At 52.8% G+C, this 14,941-nt stretch overlaps 1 protein-coding gene across 3 annotated transcripts in view; it reads left to right on the top strand.

The window, feature by feature from the left end:
- LOC127463057 (uncharacterized) overlaps positions 1-14,941 on the top strand; it is a 65,193-nt gene that overhangs the window by 28,599 nt on the left and 21,653 nt on the right. The window contains exon 2 of one of the 3 annotated variants that reach the window (XM_051772056.1): positions 6,287-6,588. The exons of the other annotated variants lie outside the window; for them this stretch is intronic. The gene's annotated coding sequence lies outside the window, so the exon portion shown is untranslated. Of the gene's footprint in view, positions 1-6,286; positions 6,589-14,941 lie in introns of those variants that run through there. 3 annotated transcript variants of the gene reach the window in all.

Raw genomic sequence — 14,941 nt, 5'->3', positions numbered from 1 at the left:
AGGTCCCTGCCAAGCCAAGCCATTCTAGGCTTGGATGCTGTCTGTGGCGTTTTTGTGAGACTGTGGGGGAAAGGCTGGTTGTTCCTGTGTTTCATGGTTTTCTTAACTAATTTGCTGTGCAGGTTGGAAAAGCTTCTGAGGCTAGAGAGGAGGAACGTCAGGCTTAATGAAGAGAAAGAAAGCCAGTCCCAGCTGGAGGAAATGAAGAAGAGTTATTCTGAAAAGGTCAAGGAAGTTGACAGATTACGAAGAGAGGTGAGCCTTGCTCTGGGTGGGGCTTTTTGGTTGTTCCTTCTTTTGAAAGCTGGGAGATGCTTTCCCTCTATTTCTTGTGATGTTGATGATTTTTTTCCCTTGTCTGCATTTTGGGTGTGATGGGCTTTTCTTAATGCTCCTTCTGCTGTTGCAGTGGGAGATGACTCTAAGTAATGCAGAGGTAGTTCTCCTTCTGGGGAAAGATGCAAATGTTAAGGACAAAGCAGTAGGTGTAAGGGCTGATGGAGGCCAGGCTGTCCTGCAGAGGAAGGGCGAGGCGAGAGTGGCAGCCAGCCTGGCAGGGTGTGTGAGCTGAGGGGCCAGGGAGCCGTGCCACAGGCCCTGAGCAGGAAGAGCAGAACAGGCCCCCTGACAGTGAGCGGGGTCAGCCAAGAGTGCAGATCCCCCGGCTGGGCCTGAGGGATGGGCAGGTCCTTGCAGGACATCATGTGCATGGGCTGAGAGCAGTGGGGCCCAGCTGAGGCCTGGTTGCAGCTTGAGGGAGGCTGTGACAGCGTCCTCTGGGTGTGACAGATGAATTGCAGTGATTCCTTTGGAGTGCAGAAGCTTGGAGCATTTTTGCAAGAGGAACTGGGAAAGGATGGGAAGCTGAGGAATCCTATGAGAAATGATGGGAAAGCTGTTCTTGCTGGAAAAGAAGAGGCTGGTTGGACTTTGTTTCTAGTCCTGAGGCAGCAGATGATGAATATAGTCTCCCTGGCCGCCCCCTTTTGAGGTTTTCCCAGAATTCACTGCCTTTCCATCCCGCCGAGTTCCTGTTTTTTTCTTTCTGCCTGCAGGTTGCTGAACTTTCCCAGCAGCTGGACAGGGAATGTCAAAAGTGCACGCAGCTGGAAGCCAAAAATCAAGATTTGCAAGACGAGCTGTCTAGCCTGCGTGGGAAGTGCGAGAAGCTGGAGATGGACAAATGCCAGCTGCAAGAAGAGCTGGCAAAACTCCGGCATCATTTGGAGACTGACTTGGTGGATCGCAGCCAACTCGAACAATGGAAAAAAGAGGTGGAAGAGCAAGCCGACCGGGAACTCAGACAAAAACTCCAGGAAGTCAATGAGTTTTTGCAAGTAAGTGAATTTCTCCCCAGCGTCCACAGGCGCTACGTAAACTTCTGTTGTGGCCACGGGTTTTGGTGTTTTTCTTTTGCTCCTGTATTCTGTGGGTTAGCTTCTGTCTTTGCTGAAGGCAGTGGCAGAAGGCAATCTGGTTGGGCAGGAGTGCTGTCGTGGGTGTGTCACGTGCCGGCAGGTCCCTGAATGCAAAGGCTGCCCAAGGCAGATTGGCACGTTGCAGTGCTTGGGGGGGATCTCTGTGGGCTGCTCTGCTTCTCGCTGCTCATCCTTGAATGGGTTTTGCAACTTGCAGCTGTCATGGCCAGACCTAGAGGTGCTGCTTTGTCCTTGTAGGGGGGGAAGGTGCTCTGCAAAGGAGTCACTTAAATGACAGGGGTGGGGGATGCTCTTCTTGTCTTTGAAGAATCCTTTTCGCTGTGCTCTGTCCTACAGATACAGTGTGTCTTCCTTAGTAGCTTTGAATAAGAGTGCTAGTTTGGTCTTCTTTCCCACTGCAAAGAATTGTTTGCCTTGGTAGCTGCTGGGTTCTGCCTTGGTTGCTGCTGGGAGTGAGGAGGCAGAGCCACCTCTCTGTGCAGAGCTGGGCCCTTGAAAGTGGGTGTGTGCAATTTTGTGCTGGGCAGAGCTCTCTTTTTCTTGTGGTGGTTGTAGGTGCACTGTCTCCTTCAGGCACAGGCAGCCCACCAGGACACATTAGAAAAAATCCGAAGCAGTCATCTGGACTCCCTGAAAAACCAGTTAGAAGAGAGAATTAGAGATCTTGACCGTGCACTGGGAAGGATAAGAAGCAACCAAGCAGAAAGACCTTTTCAAAAAGAATCCACCCAGGCAGAAGTGGAAAAGTATAAAGAACTGTATGTGGTGGAAGCAAAAAGCAGAAAAAGCCTAGCCAAGAGACTGGAAAGGTAAGTCCCTGCTTTTTTGGACTGGTACTAAGAGACTCCTTTTTCCTCGTGCATTTTCCTTCTTAAATCCCTTTTCTACATCTGGCCAGCGTCAGGTGTGAAAGCAGAATGTGGCATCTTTGTGGGGAAAGTTCCTTAAGACCTTGCCTTCCTCAGACCTGTCTTCCTTTCTCCTTAGAGTTCCAGCAGTAACAGCACAGTAGCGCCACTCTGGCATTGCTGGTGTCTTTTTCAAGTTGCTGTTGTTTTAGCAGGCAGTCTTTTTGCCAGTCTCTAATCTCCTCATCCTGTGGGGGAGAGAAAAGACGAATCTTGTACCCTTTCCTGTTTGAATGAGGAGAGGCCTCTGGGAGAAGAGAGTTGGATTCTGTGAATCCAAACTAAGGCGGCTCTTGTTTGGCTTGGGTTTTGGCAGCGGGTCTGAGGGTTGAGCTTTCCTTGAGAAGGCCAGGGTAGGCCAGAGTTCTTCTGGAGGTGACACTGTCTGCTCCTTGCACTTGGTGTGATTTCTTAGAAACAGGCCCTGTGAACAAGCTCCGATCAAAGGATGTGCTGGTTTTGGACGGTCTTCATGCCCTTGGCTTTTAGAAGTGGGGTAATAGTGAAGGCCGTGGAGGGTAACTTTGCGAAAGCCTTCCTGCCAAAGCTGACTCTGTGTGTGCTTGTGAATGTTTCAGAGCTAATGAGAGACTTGCAGAGGCCAACACCAAGCTCCTTTGGGAGCGCCACAGAAGCAGATCTGCAGTCCCAAGCAGCGCCGTCATCGGACACCTGGCTGCAAGTCCACTTCTGGATTCAAGTGGCCTGGGACGTCTTGGCATCGGTTTGGGACCGAGCAGAAGCCTGGGTCTCAGGCATCTGTGGTAAAGTGGAAGACTTCTGGTCATCAGGTTTGTCCAAATTTTCCAGAGTGGTCCAAGGCCCAAAAATACGGAACTGGAAGCAATGAGCTGTGGAACTCCATTCTTTGACAAGAGAAACCGTGGGAAAGAGCACTGTGGCGCAGGAACCTCCCCCCTAAGTTCTCCACTAAATTGACACATAGGGTGTGTGTGACCTATTTGAAATGGCTGATGTCACCATGAGTGCCAAATGCCACCAGACATCTGTGAGACACCTTTTTCTTCATCAGTGATCTTCGTTCTAGCAGTTTCTTCCCTGGACCTTGCTTTAATCTGTTACTCTGGATAGGAGGCCTTTGCTGGTGTAGTTCCTGCTACGTCTTCCTCCATGAAGCAGCAGAGCTCCCTACTCCTTGGGAAGTCTTCACGGCCTTCTAATTTTGCAGCAATGCTGCAAGCTCTGCAATAGCGCTGGTCCGAGTATGCCCTGTAGTCAGCAGTCAGTGTGATAGCACATCCCTGCCAGACTGCAGAGCATGATAGCAGGAGACGTGGAAACCACGCGCCAGGAGTTGTAATCAGCGGGACAGGCGCGTAGCATGGGATTGAGGCATGGGCAAGCAGGAGGCTTGGAAGCGGATGATCTTTAAGGTCCCTTTAAGGTCCCCTTTTGGGGTTTTCCCGGAATTCACTGCCTTTCCATCCCGCTGAGTTCTTTTTTTGTTCTTTCTGTCTGCAGGTTGCTGAACTTTCCCAGCAGCTGGAGAGGGAATGTCAAAAGCGCACGCAGCTGGAAGCCACAAGTCAGGGTTTGCAAGACGAGCTGTCTAGCCTGCGTGGGAAGTGGGAAAACCTGGAGAAGAGCAAATGCCAACTACAAGAAGAGCTGGCAAAGCTCCAGCCTCATTTGGAGACCAGTGTGGTGGATGGCAGCCAGATCCTGGCTAGGCTTGGCCAAGGAAGATTTGGAAGGGCTCTCCCCACATTTGCTACAAGCGCGCTGGTGGCTAAAGAGGCCAATGCGAGAGAGACCAGATGGGTTGCAAAAGGCACAGCAGAAAGACTCCTTGGATGGGATCGGCAAGACACGATTCTTTCTGCGTTGTCTTCTCTCTTCGATGGTGATCCTGCGTGCGTTCTCAAAGGAAGCAGCAGCGTTAGAGACAGTGTGTCTGCAGACCTCTCGATTGGAGGCCAGAGTAGACCAGCGCTGGAGACCAATGTGGCCAAGGCTGAGATGTTGCTTCAGGGAGTCCTCGTGTCTCCTTTTGCGGGCTCCTCTCTTGCGGCAGCCAGTGGCAAGTTTGCCATAGATCACGATCTTAGGGAGGCGGTAGTCCTCCATCCTGGAGACGTGCCCTGCCCAACGCAGCTGTGTTCTCAGCAACATGGCCTCAATGCTGGTAATTGCTGCCTGTTGTAGAACAGACGTATTAGTTCCGTAATCTGAGCAGCGGATGTTTAGGATTGTACGGAGACAGCGTTGATGGAAGCGTTCGAGGAGTCGCAGGTGGTGGCGGTAAATGAGCCATGATTCGGACCCGTCTGAGAGAGTAGACAGCACTATGGCTCTGTAAACCCTGATCTTTGTACTTTTCTTCAGGTGTTTATTTACAAGGACTCCCCGAAACAACCTCTCAGCCTTGGCCATATTGATCAACATAACTGGTCTACTCTGGCCTCCAATCGGGAGGTCTGGAGACACACTCTCTTTAACGCTGCTGATGCTTTTGAGAAAGCACGCAGGATCACTCTTGAGGAGAAAAGACAACGCAGAAAGAATCGTGCCTTGCAGAATATATCTCCTAAGGAGTCTTTCTGCTGTGCCTTTTGCAACCGGCCCTGTCTATCTCGTGTTGGCCTTTTTAGCCACCAACGCGCTTGTAACAGACGTGGGTAGATCCCTTCCCAAATCTGGCCATGATGATGATGATGATGATTATTTCACCAGACTCTTTTATGGAGTCTTCCGAAAGCTCTCGATGCCTTTGGTAACCTGTTGTGTCCCCTAGTAGGGGCAGTAGCCAGTTCATTCTTCACGGGTTGTTGTGTAATGGACTGAATTGCTGAGTCTTGACCTACACGGTTGGTCCTGAAAAGAGTCTGAAAGTGTTCAGAGCATCGATTTAGAACGGTGGTTTCATCTGTGAGAAGCATTTGACCATCTGCGCTGAGTAGAGGGCTTTGGGCCTGGTCTGTCAGTCCATCTGCTGTTTTCAAGGCCTCCTAGAATCCTCTGTGATCACCCGTATCTGCGCATAATTGAATTTTTCCTGCTAGATTGATCCACCCCTTGTTTTGGATGTCACGAGCAAGGTGTGCTCGGTGGGCAGTTCTCTTTTTCCTCCACAAATCCTGGATCTCTTGATTGTTTTCATCCAAGCAGCCCTTGTTCTTCTTGAAGGAGAAGCCTAAGGATTCTTCAGAGGACTGCAGGATGCTATTTTCCATAGGTTGCCCAAATGATTCAGGAGAGGGATCTATGGAATGATCCTGGAGCCTAGTTTGAAGGTTTGCCTGAAAGCTGTCTCTCCCTTTAGCTGATTGAAGATCTTTAACTTGGAATCTCCTGCTCGGAATACCGGCCCTTTTAGGTTTGAACTTAAGGTTGAAGTGAAGTTTACAGCCAAACAGAACACTAGAAAAGGGATGTGGAAGCACGAGCCGAGCAGGAAATAAGACCAAAACTACAAGTCTGGTTCTCTACTCAACTGGGCTGGAACATCTTGTCAACAATTTGAGTCTGAACGATCTCAGTCTGTGAGGAGGCTCTTGGCTCCCGCTAGGTGTTCTTATGCCAACTTGGTCTTGAATAAACTGAAGAGTCTAGTAGGTGTCCTTGTTTTCTTCTGTTGCCCCTGCCGGCTTTGCTTCTGCCATTCCCCGATCCCAAGGCTGTCCCCTCTTCTTCCCTCTGCTTGCCTCTGGGACAGGTGGGGACCTGTCCAGCTTGGGCAGAAAGGGCCTGGCTGCCAGAACTGTCCCGACATTTAAGGAGAACTGCTGCGTTTGGTGACAGAATTGGAGCTCTTTGGACTGTGGTGGTTTGGGCTAGGCCTTCCTTGGTGACCAGTTTGTAACCAAGGAAGGGTCCAGATTTACCCAGTATTCCCTACAATTTTTACATAAGCCAGATTATAAGAAGAAAGGAGGAGAGGCCTTCATTCTCTTTCCTTCCGGCGACTTGGAGGTGCAGGTTCCCTGCTGTTGATCTGCCGTGTTGGGGAGCGAGGCCTGGTTAGGCCTTGTCGACCTTGGGAGACAGAGGTTGCCGGCGATCGTTCCGGAGCGACCCTCGGTTGTCCCAGGAGAGTAGTGAGCTATTTCTTTGCTAACTCTTTTAGTGGATAGATATTGGGCTGCTAATTGGGATATTTATATATATATATAATATTTTGGTTTTGTTCCTTTTCCCTTCCCCCTTCCCTTTCCCTTATTTTTAATTGTATATAAGTGTAAATATATTTATATATCTCACTTTGGTTCTCTCTCTCTTGTTTCGGGTTTTCTTTCGATTTTTTTTCTCCCTCTTCTCCCTGAGGTTTGAGGGGGGGGGGGGAACTCTGGTGGTAAGGTTTGGAGACTTGGCAGAGAGCCAGCTTCAAACCATATCAGGACCTAGGTGGGAGGGATGAGGAGAGTCCTATTTTTGAAGGTTTATTAAGGCTTTCTTCCCGGGCCGGGAGTTAAGACTTCTCTCTCTGCCCTTGGTCTGAGTGCAAATCAGTGCGGCAGACAATTTCAAGGCTGAAAGAGAAGCCAGGCCTGAAGGCCGAGCCAGAGCTCTCCTCTGCTCCCTTCAGCTCTGCTCACAGCTGCATCTTCAGCCCGTCCCAGAGGCCAGGCAAATGCGTCCCCTTCCTCCGTGAAGGCTTGAAGCACAGTGGTGTTAAGATCCTGGCCTACAGGTGAGCTATTGCTTCTACTGGGTTGCCAGAGTCTTCCAGTGCTTTCGAGCCCTCCTCTTTGTGTTCTGGGCAGAAGACAATGGGTGAGCTTGTGGTAGGCATAAAACACAGGCAACTCCTTGATCCTGTGGGAAGCAGATGGGTTTGTAGCCCGCTGTAAGAGGGAAAGTTGGGAAGGATGCTGAAACTGAAACCATACACCGTTGAAATCTCAACCCAAACAATCTTTATTCCCAAGAGGTGGCCAACAAAAGGAAAAAACCCCAAGAGAGAGGAAGGAGGAGAAAAATAAGCCCTCGGTACGACTCCCCCAGTTGCCCAGGTGTTGCTTCTGAAGTCATCTTCCCGACCCAGAAGGCCTGGAATTGCCCAGAGCAGAAGCTGCATTCTGGGAGAGTCGGCAGGCTCACAAGATAGCCGGCGCGCCCGCCAAAGGCAACGTTGTCCTTTGATGTGAAACTTGCGTCTGCCGAGCACGAGCCATCCGCTTTTTATCCAATTGATTGGCGATGTCCACCTGGGCAGGTGTGGTCAGCACCGCCCAGCCAGAGGCCTTCAGTCCCTCCCAACGTTCTGGAAGCGGTGCCCCTTCTGCGCACGCGTGTGTCCTTTGGAATCCCCCCCGTGCTTGCGCGCTGTACTTCAGGGGGTGTTTTCTAAATGAGTCTGGGGGCGTACTCCATCACCCTCCTGTTCCCTTTTTTCTTCAAATGCCCTTGGAAGGTGATCAGGCAATAATAAGACACCAATTAATTGTAGTTTGTCCAAAACGCTTCCTTCAAGGACGAAGTTGCCGTTTCTCAGTGCTTGTTTTCTCCTAAGTTGGCAGGAAAAGGATAGACCCTCCCAGGCGGCTGGGCCAAAGAGAGACCAAAAGTATCGACATCTAATTAAGCCCCGATACACCCGCAAAGAAAAAGGGAAATTTCTTCAGCCCGCTTGCGGTCCATTGTAGCGTCCCTCCCCTGAGCAAGCTGGTGCAGAAGTTGTGGGCCTTCACTTGGTGTTGTCATTGGGACCAAGTGGGACAAGATGTGTTTGAAAGTTCCTTGCTGCCCTGCTGTGTGCTGCCTGTTGGCTGGTGGAGCATCAGCAGAGCAGAAACTGACTGTTGGCATCTGGCAAAGCAGCAGGTGAGAGCAGTTGCGAGGGGAGGAGGGGGGGGCGAGGTGTCTGTTCTTCAAGAGGGACAATGTCAGGGTTGAAAACAAGTCTGTGGGAAGGCAGACAGAGCTAAACAAGTCCCTGTAAGTCTGTAAATGCTGAATCATCATGGTGTGATGCAGGGCAGCCAATTGTGATATATGTTTCTGAAAAAACACCAATGGTATTTTAACATGTATGTTATGCCCAGGGCTATAAGAGTCAGTGTTCTGTTCCAATAAAGGTTCTTTCCTCTCCTGTCTTGTTGCTAGGAAGTAGACTGTCTGCGTATTTTCTTTTATTGACCGCCACAACAATAACAGGACAAGAGAAAGGAGTTGGGGAATTGTCCTGGAAGTCTGGTCTGGTGGGCTTGGAGCACTGGGTGGGCATTTCTTGAGAGCTGTGGTGGTCCCCGCCTGCTTGGGCTGGGATGTCACTTCATGCTGAGCCTCATTTGATGGCAGTGTGCCCAGAGGCAACCCGGCTCCAGGCTGAAGCAAAAAGCCAGAGCGGGTGATGGGGAGCTGCTCCAGCGCCTACCGCAGCCTGCGGCCCGGTGGGAGCGTCCCGGGCCCTGCCCCGGGCGCCCTGAGGCGGGGCAGTGCCCACTCCCGCCGGCCGCCCTCACAAGGCCCAGGCCGCCTCCTTGCCACAAGGCCCAGCAGGGCCGCCCTCACACCTGCCCCGCCCTGCCCTGCCCCGCCCGGCCCCACCCTGCCCCGTGGCCTCTGTCACACCCCACGCTGACGTGCTGAGCCTTCCACCAGCCATTGTGACGCCACAGGCGCCAGTCGGGCACGGCTTTGTTGGTGCCCGCAGCCGGCGCCCAGAGCTGCTGTAGCCTCTCGGGGAGCAGCAGCACATCCCGCTCGGGGAGCATTGCGCGCCTGCATCGCCGTCTTGGCAGCTGCAGGCCACGACCACTGCGCAGGGCGACCTCGTCTGCCTTGTGCTTTCTACCCTGTGCCCGTCCTTATTGTCGTCCTTGTCCCCTTTGTCACCCTCCCCCTAAACCTCCCCCTCGTCCCAATTCCTCATCCCCACTTGGCTCCCGGCAGCCCGCCGGGGGCTTCTTGCACTCCTGCTGCTGGGAGCTGCAAGCAGGGCCATGCCGTGGCTTCTGAGCAAGGAGCGGCGGCAGTCGCCCTCCAGCAGCCCCAGTGGGCAGCCCTGGGCTGCCACCAGCTCCAGCAGCGCCTCCCAGCTCCGGGAGCAGGGGCTGGGCAGGCTGCACCGCGCGGCCGCCCGCGGTGACCTGGGCTGGCTGAGGCGCTGGCGCTGGTACGTCAAGGTAGTCGGCATCGACAGGCGAGACCAGGAGATGCGGTGAGTTCTGGGCCACGCTGATGGCACAGCTTGGCTGCTCCTGAGCCAAGCTGCAGTTGTCCTCGGCAGCCCTCTCTTAGGGACAAGGCTTGAAAAGTGACATTTGCCCTGTCAGCTGGGAGAGGGAACTCTTGAGCTTTTCACTGCTCGGAGCTGCCGGCCGGGCTCCAGCGCTGTTGGAAAGGCGTGTTGCCCACCTGCCGCTTGGCCGTGGTCTCTCTGCAGGGCTGTTCTGCAGCTGCTCAGCCCTCACCTGTTCTCTTCTGCCCTCTGGCTCATCAGGGCAGGCTTGCAGCAGCAGCAGCAGCAGCAGCAGCAGCAGCAGCAGCACCAGAGTGCGAGCAGGGTCCCCAGGGTGCTGGGTAGAGACACAGCTTGGGCTCGTCCTTTGTCTGTCTGGGTTAAGAGTGTCTGTTTAATTTTTAGGACACCTCTGCATCTGGCTTCGGCCAATGGCCATGCAGATGTCGTGAGATATCTGCTAAGAAAGAACAGCCAGCCCAACCTCGCTGACAACTTCAAGAGAACGGCCCTGATGAAGGTGTGTGCAATGCCTTCTGAGCTTGGAGGTGGGGCTTAGTGCTGGGGTGTTAAAGGGGAGGTGTCTGGCAGGATTCCTTGCAGGGCAGGGCCATAGAAACACGCCTATTGCAATGGGCACGGCACAGCCTCTGTTAGCTAATCTTTGCAGATGGTCTTCTGTGGCAGCATTCAGGAGCTGAGGCAGTTGTGGGAGAGGGGGATGGATGTAAAAGTTGGAAGCCTTTCCCTTTTGGTGTGTTGTTGCCAGGCAGTCCAGCAGGAGCAGGAAGAATGTGTTGCTGTTCTGCTGGAACACGGTGCCGACCCCAATCTGGCAGACGCGGACGGCAACACTGCCCTTCACCTGGCTGTCCTCTCTAAAAACACAGCTGTAGCAGGGCTGTTAGTGGAGCATCATGCCAAGAATGATGCTCAGAACCAGGTAACCTTGGCATGTGGCTAAAGCTGCTCTTTCCAAGAGCTGCAGAGCTTGTCTGTGTCTTTCTAATGGGGATTCTTTCTCCTTTTAGTGGGGATTTACCCCCTTGAAACTTGCAGCCTTGCAACAGCATGAGGAGATTGTGGAGTGCCTTGTGAGCAAAGCAGCTGACAGGCACGCTGAAGGCCAGGGGGAAAGGTGAGGGCTTTGTCAAAAGAGCACCCGGGTGTTCTGGGTAGTCTGCAAGTGTGAGTGAGATGAGGGGCGTGGCAATGAGCTGGGAAAAAGAAGGAGGAGCCCCGTGGAAGCAGTTCCCCGTGGGACTGGTAAATGCAGGTCTCTGCACTTGGCTGCTCTGGTAGCTTTGGGGCTCTCACCCTTTGCCCCCTAAGGTCTGCAAGAAAGCCTTGTCTGTGGTGCCCTTCCCCCCCCCAGAGCCAGAGCCATGGGGAAACTTGCCAGTAGCTCAGCAGCGTGGCTGCTCTGCAGGCCAGGGGGGTTTGAGGCACGGCAGAGTTGGTGCGTGAAGTGCTCTGAAGGGAAGCGCTGGGGGAAAGAGAAGCAACACTGTGCCAGGGGACACGAGGGGCTCCGAGCGCACCGAAGGAGAAAACTTGCTGCCATGGAGATGGTCAGGGGGTGGAAGGGCTTGCCCCGGGAGTTTGTGCAGCCGCATCGGTGGGGCCTTTGAAGAGCAGTGCAAGGAGCCCTGAAGAGCACGGCCTGAGCTGGTAGTTGAGGCTGCTTCAGGGAGGCCCCTTGTAAGAGAAATTCTCCAGTGCTTGCATGGACTTGGCTTTGCTTTCCCGGAGCTTGTAGGAAAGGGGGGAAGAGGTCTTTGGGAGCAAGCAGGGGAAAAATGATGCAGGATAAGACATGTTTCCGATGAACTTTTGGATGCTTTAGGACTGCTCTTGTGGTTCCTGGAAGCCATGAGGCTCACCTGGAGGAAGATAATCTGCGCTTGCAGGAGGAGTTGGACAGGGCTGATGCGGAGGTATGGAAAGCCTGTCCCCACAGGGATAAACCTGGGGGTGCTTGTTGCTTCCTCTCTGTCACAAAAAGGGACAAAACAGTATTCTGGGAGCCACTCTGACAGAGACCTAAGGAAGCGGCAGTTCCATCAGGCTTTGATCTGCCTCTGTCCCTCCGGCCCCCTGCCCCACAACCCGCCATGCTGAGGCAGAGCTGCCTCTCCTTAGGGTTTCACTCCTTACCGCTCAGGGGGGCTGGGGTTCCTCTCTTTCTGCTCCATTGGAGGTCTTCCTGCTTTAAGAAGACTCCCCACGCAGCCCTGGCTCCATTCTCGACTCCAGGGCAGGTCTGTGGAGCAGTTCACCTGGCTGCCTTTGCTGAAATGGCAGTTATCAGCTCGTCAGTGATGCCACCCTTCCTGACCCCCCCCCACTGCAGCAGAACTGCCTCTCCTCAGGCATCCACTGCTTCCTGCTCAGGGGCTGCTGGGCGCCTCTCTCTGCACTACAGTGCGGGTCTTTCCCACTGAAGAAAACTCCCCGTGCTGCCCTGGTGCAATCCTGGGCTCCAGAGCACGTGTGCCAGAGCACTTGGCCTCTGCCACTTGCCAGACGCCTTCCTTTAGGAAGATGAACTATTTCACTGGTCTTTTCCTGGAGTAGCAAGCAAGGGAATACAGGAAGTGTCCCAGGTGACCACAAAGGACGGAGGGGCAGTGTCGGTGCTTAGAAGCGTGCTGTAGGAAAGCAGTGGAGGGATAGGAGAGGCTGCTGTAAAAGAGGACAAAGGCCTACAGTTTGTGTTCATGGGGCAGTAGAAGTGAAGCTTTGAAGGGCCTTGAGTGGATTGCAGTTCTTTGGGCAGAGGGGATGCACACAGACATGCAGCACCTGAGTTCTTCAGCAGCAACTGGCTCCTCTCTGGAAAAGCTCCCCTGACAACTGTGGATTCTTCCCGTGATTTTACAGCTGCGGGAGGAGGAAGAAAAGCATCTTCAGTCTGAGCATCGCGTTTGTGACTTGAAGACTGCCTTGGATGCCAAGGGAAGAGAAGCAATAACATCTTCCCAGAAACTGCAGGACCTCCCGTTGGCATCTTGCGAGACTAACATGACTGTAAAACAACTGGAAGAAGAGGCGCAAGAGTAAGAGAGTAACCCAGTGAAGCGAGGGCTCTGTGGCTTTGGGGGATTGGGTGGAAACAAGGGGAGAGTCAGTGGGATTTGGAAGGACACTTCTGCTGTGGCTTCTGTTCCTTAGCACAGTTTGTCTGGCATTGGATTTTCTGGTAATAAGAGCTGTATTTCTTCTTAAGCTTTGCAAGTGAAAAGAGCAGATTGGAAGGCACTGTCCAGCAGCCAAGCGATGGCGTTGAAGCCCTTCCGAGAGCCCTGCAAGCCTCTGCCTCAGTAAGCTGGTGCTAAATTTGCCTTTTTGTGACTCTTGAGCCTAGTTGCCTATTTGTGTGGGGAAAGTGTCAGATGAAGTTTTCCTGGAGAGCCTAGGGGAGCTCAGTTTCTGCCTTCTCCTCAGTAGAGGCTGCTCAGAAAGCAACCTGGTCCTTTTGCCAGCTGCTACAAAAGCCCCGAGGGTATTTGCTGTGCTGGACACTGGAGGAATTCTTAGATTCTAAATGAGGAGTTTCATCCTGAGCTCCAAGGGAGCCGGAAGTATTGCTGCCAGGAGTGTCTCCCAAATTCTTAAGCAGGTCTAAAGTTTCTTCTTTCTGTCGGGGAATCTTTCAAGTGTTTTCTAGGCTGGTTTCCAGTAGAGGAGAGATACAGTTGCGATGGCCACCCCCTTGAGAAGTTTTCCCAGAATTCACTGCCTTTAGATGCCGCTGAGTTTCCTTTCCTGTTTTTTTTGTCCTGTGTGCAGGGTGGTGAACTTTCCCAGCAGCTGGACATGGAGCCTAGAAGAGGCATGCCGCTCGAGGCTCAAAAGCAGGCTTTGCAAGGAGAGCTGTCCAGTCTGCGTGGGAAGTGTGAAAACCTGGAGAAGAGCAAATGTCAGCTGCAAGAAGAGGTGGCAGAACTCGCTCATCATTTGGAGACTTTGGTGCTGGATGGCAGCCAAAGAGAAGAATGTAGAAGAGAGGTGGAGGAACGAGCTGACCAGGAAAGAAGTCAAAAGCTACAAGAGGTCAGCCTCGTTTTGCAAGTAAGTGAATTTCTCCCCAGCGTCCACAGGCGCTACGTAAACTTCTGTTGTGGCCATGGGTTTTGGTGTTTTTCTTTTGCTCCTGTATTCTGTGGGTTAGCTTCTGTCTTTGCTGAAGGCAGTGGCAGAAGGCAATCTGGTTGGGCAGGAGTGCTGTCGTGGGTGTGTCACGTGCCGGCAGGTCCCTGAATGCAAAGGCTGCCCAAGGCAGATTGACACTTTGCAGTGCTTGGGGGGGATCTCTGTGGGCTGCTCTGCTTCTCACTGCTCATCCTTGAATGAGTTTTGCAACTTGCAGCTGTCATGGCCAGACCTAGAGGTGCTGCTTTGTCCTTGTAGGGGGGGAAGGTGCTTCCGCAAAGGAGTCACTTAAATGACAGGGGTGGGGGTGAGGGGGTGGACGTGCTGCTGGGAGTGAGGAGGCAGAGCCGCCTCTCTGAGTAAGGCTGGGCCCTTGAAAGTGGGTGCGTGCAATTTTGTGCTGGGCAGAGCTCTCTTTTTCTTGTGGTGGTTGAAGGTGCACTGTCTCCTTCAGGCACAGGCCCGGTTAGGACAAATCAGAGACAGTCATTGTGATTCCGTGAGAATCCAGTTGGAAGACAGAATTAGAGGCCTCGAAAGTGAATTGGACAGGGTAAAAAGAACCCAACAAGAGAGTGCTTCTCGTAAAGAAGCAACGCAGGCAGAAATGACGCTGTACAAAGAGCTGTATCTGGAGGAAGTGAAAACCAGAAGATGCCTAGCCAAGAAAGTGGAAAGGTAAGTCCCTGCTTTTTTTGGAGTGGTAATAAGAGAGTCCTTTTTCTTCCTGCATTTTCCTTGGAAATCCATCTTCTCCATCTGGCCAGCATTATTGCCCTCCACTGGCCAGCAGGGTCTGCTGGAGTTGCCAAGACATTCTCCTTGATATTTGAAAAGTCGTGGCAGTCAGGCGAAGTCCCAGGTGATGGGAAAAAGGGAAACTCAGTGTGCCCATCTTTGAAAGGGGTGGAAAGGAGGGCCCTGGGAACTGCCAAGCTGAGTCCAGAGGAGGCCAGCAAGGTGGTTAGAAAGATGGAGCAGCTCTCCTCTGAGGAAAGGCTGGGCCAATTGCAATACTTCAGCCTGGAAAAGAGGAGGCTTTGGGGGGACCTACTGGTGGCCTTTGGGTGTGTGAAGGGAGCCTACAAGAAGGATGAAGAGAGTGCATTTCAAAGAGCATGTGGGGAGAGGACAAGGGGGAATGGCTTCAAATGGCAAGAGAGTAGGTTTAGATTTGATCCTCGGAAGAGATTGGTCCCTGTGAGGGTGGTGAGGACCTGCAACAGGTTGCCCAGAGAAGCTGTGGATGCCCCATGGCCGGAAGTGTTCAAGGCCAGGTTGGATGGGGTTGTGAA

The sequence above is a fragment of the Manacus candei genome, unplaced genomic scaffold (genome assembly GCF_025592945.1).
Source record: "Manacus candei isolate 608988 ecotype Guabito, Panama unplaced genomic scaffold, ASM2559294v1 h1tg000149l, whole genome shotgun sequence".
NCBI classification, from domain to species: domain Eukaryota; kingdom Metazoa; phylum Chordata; class Aves; order Passeriformes; family Pipridae; genus Manacus; species Manacus candei.
This window is presented reverse-complemented; position numbering and strand designations above follow the sequence as displayed.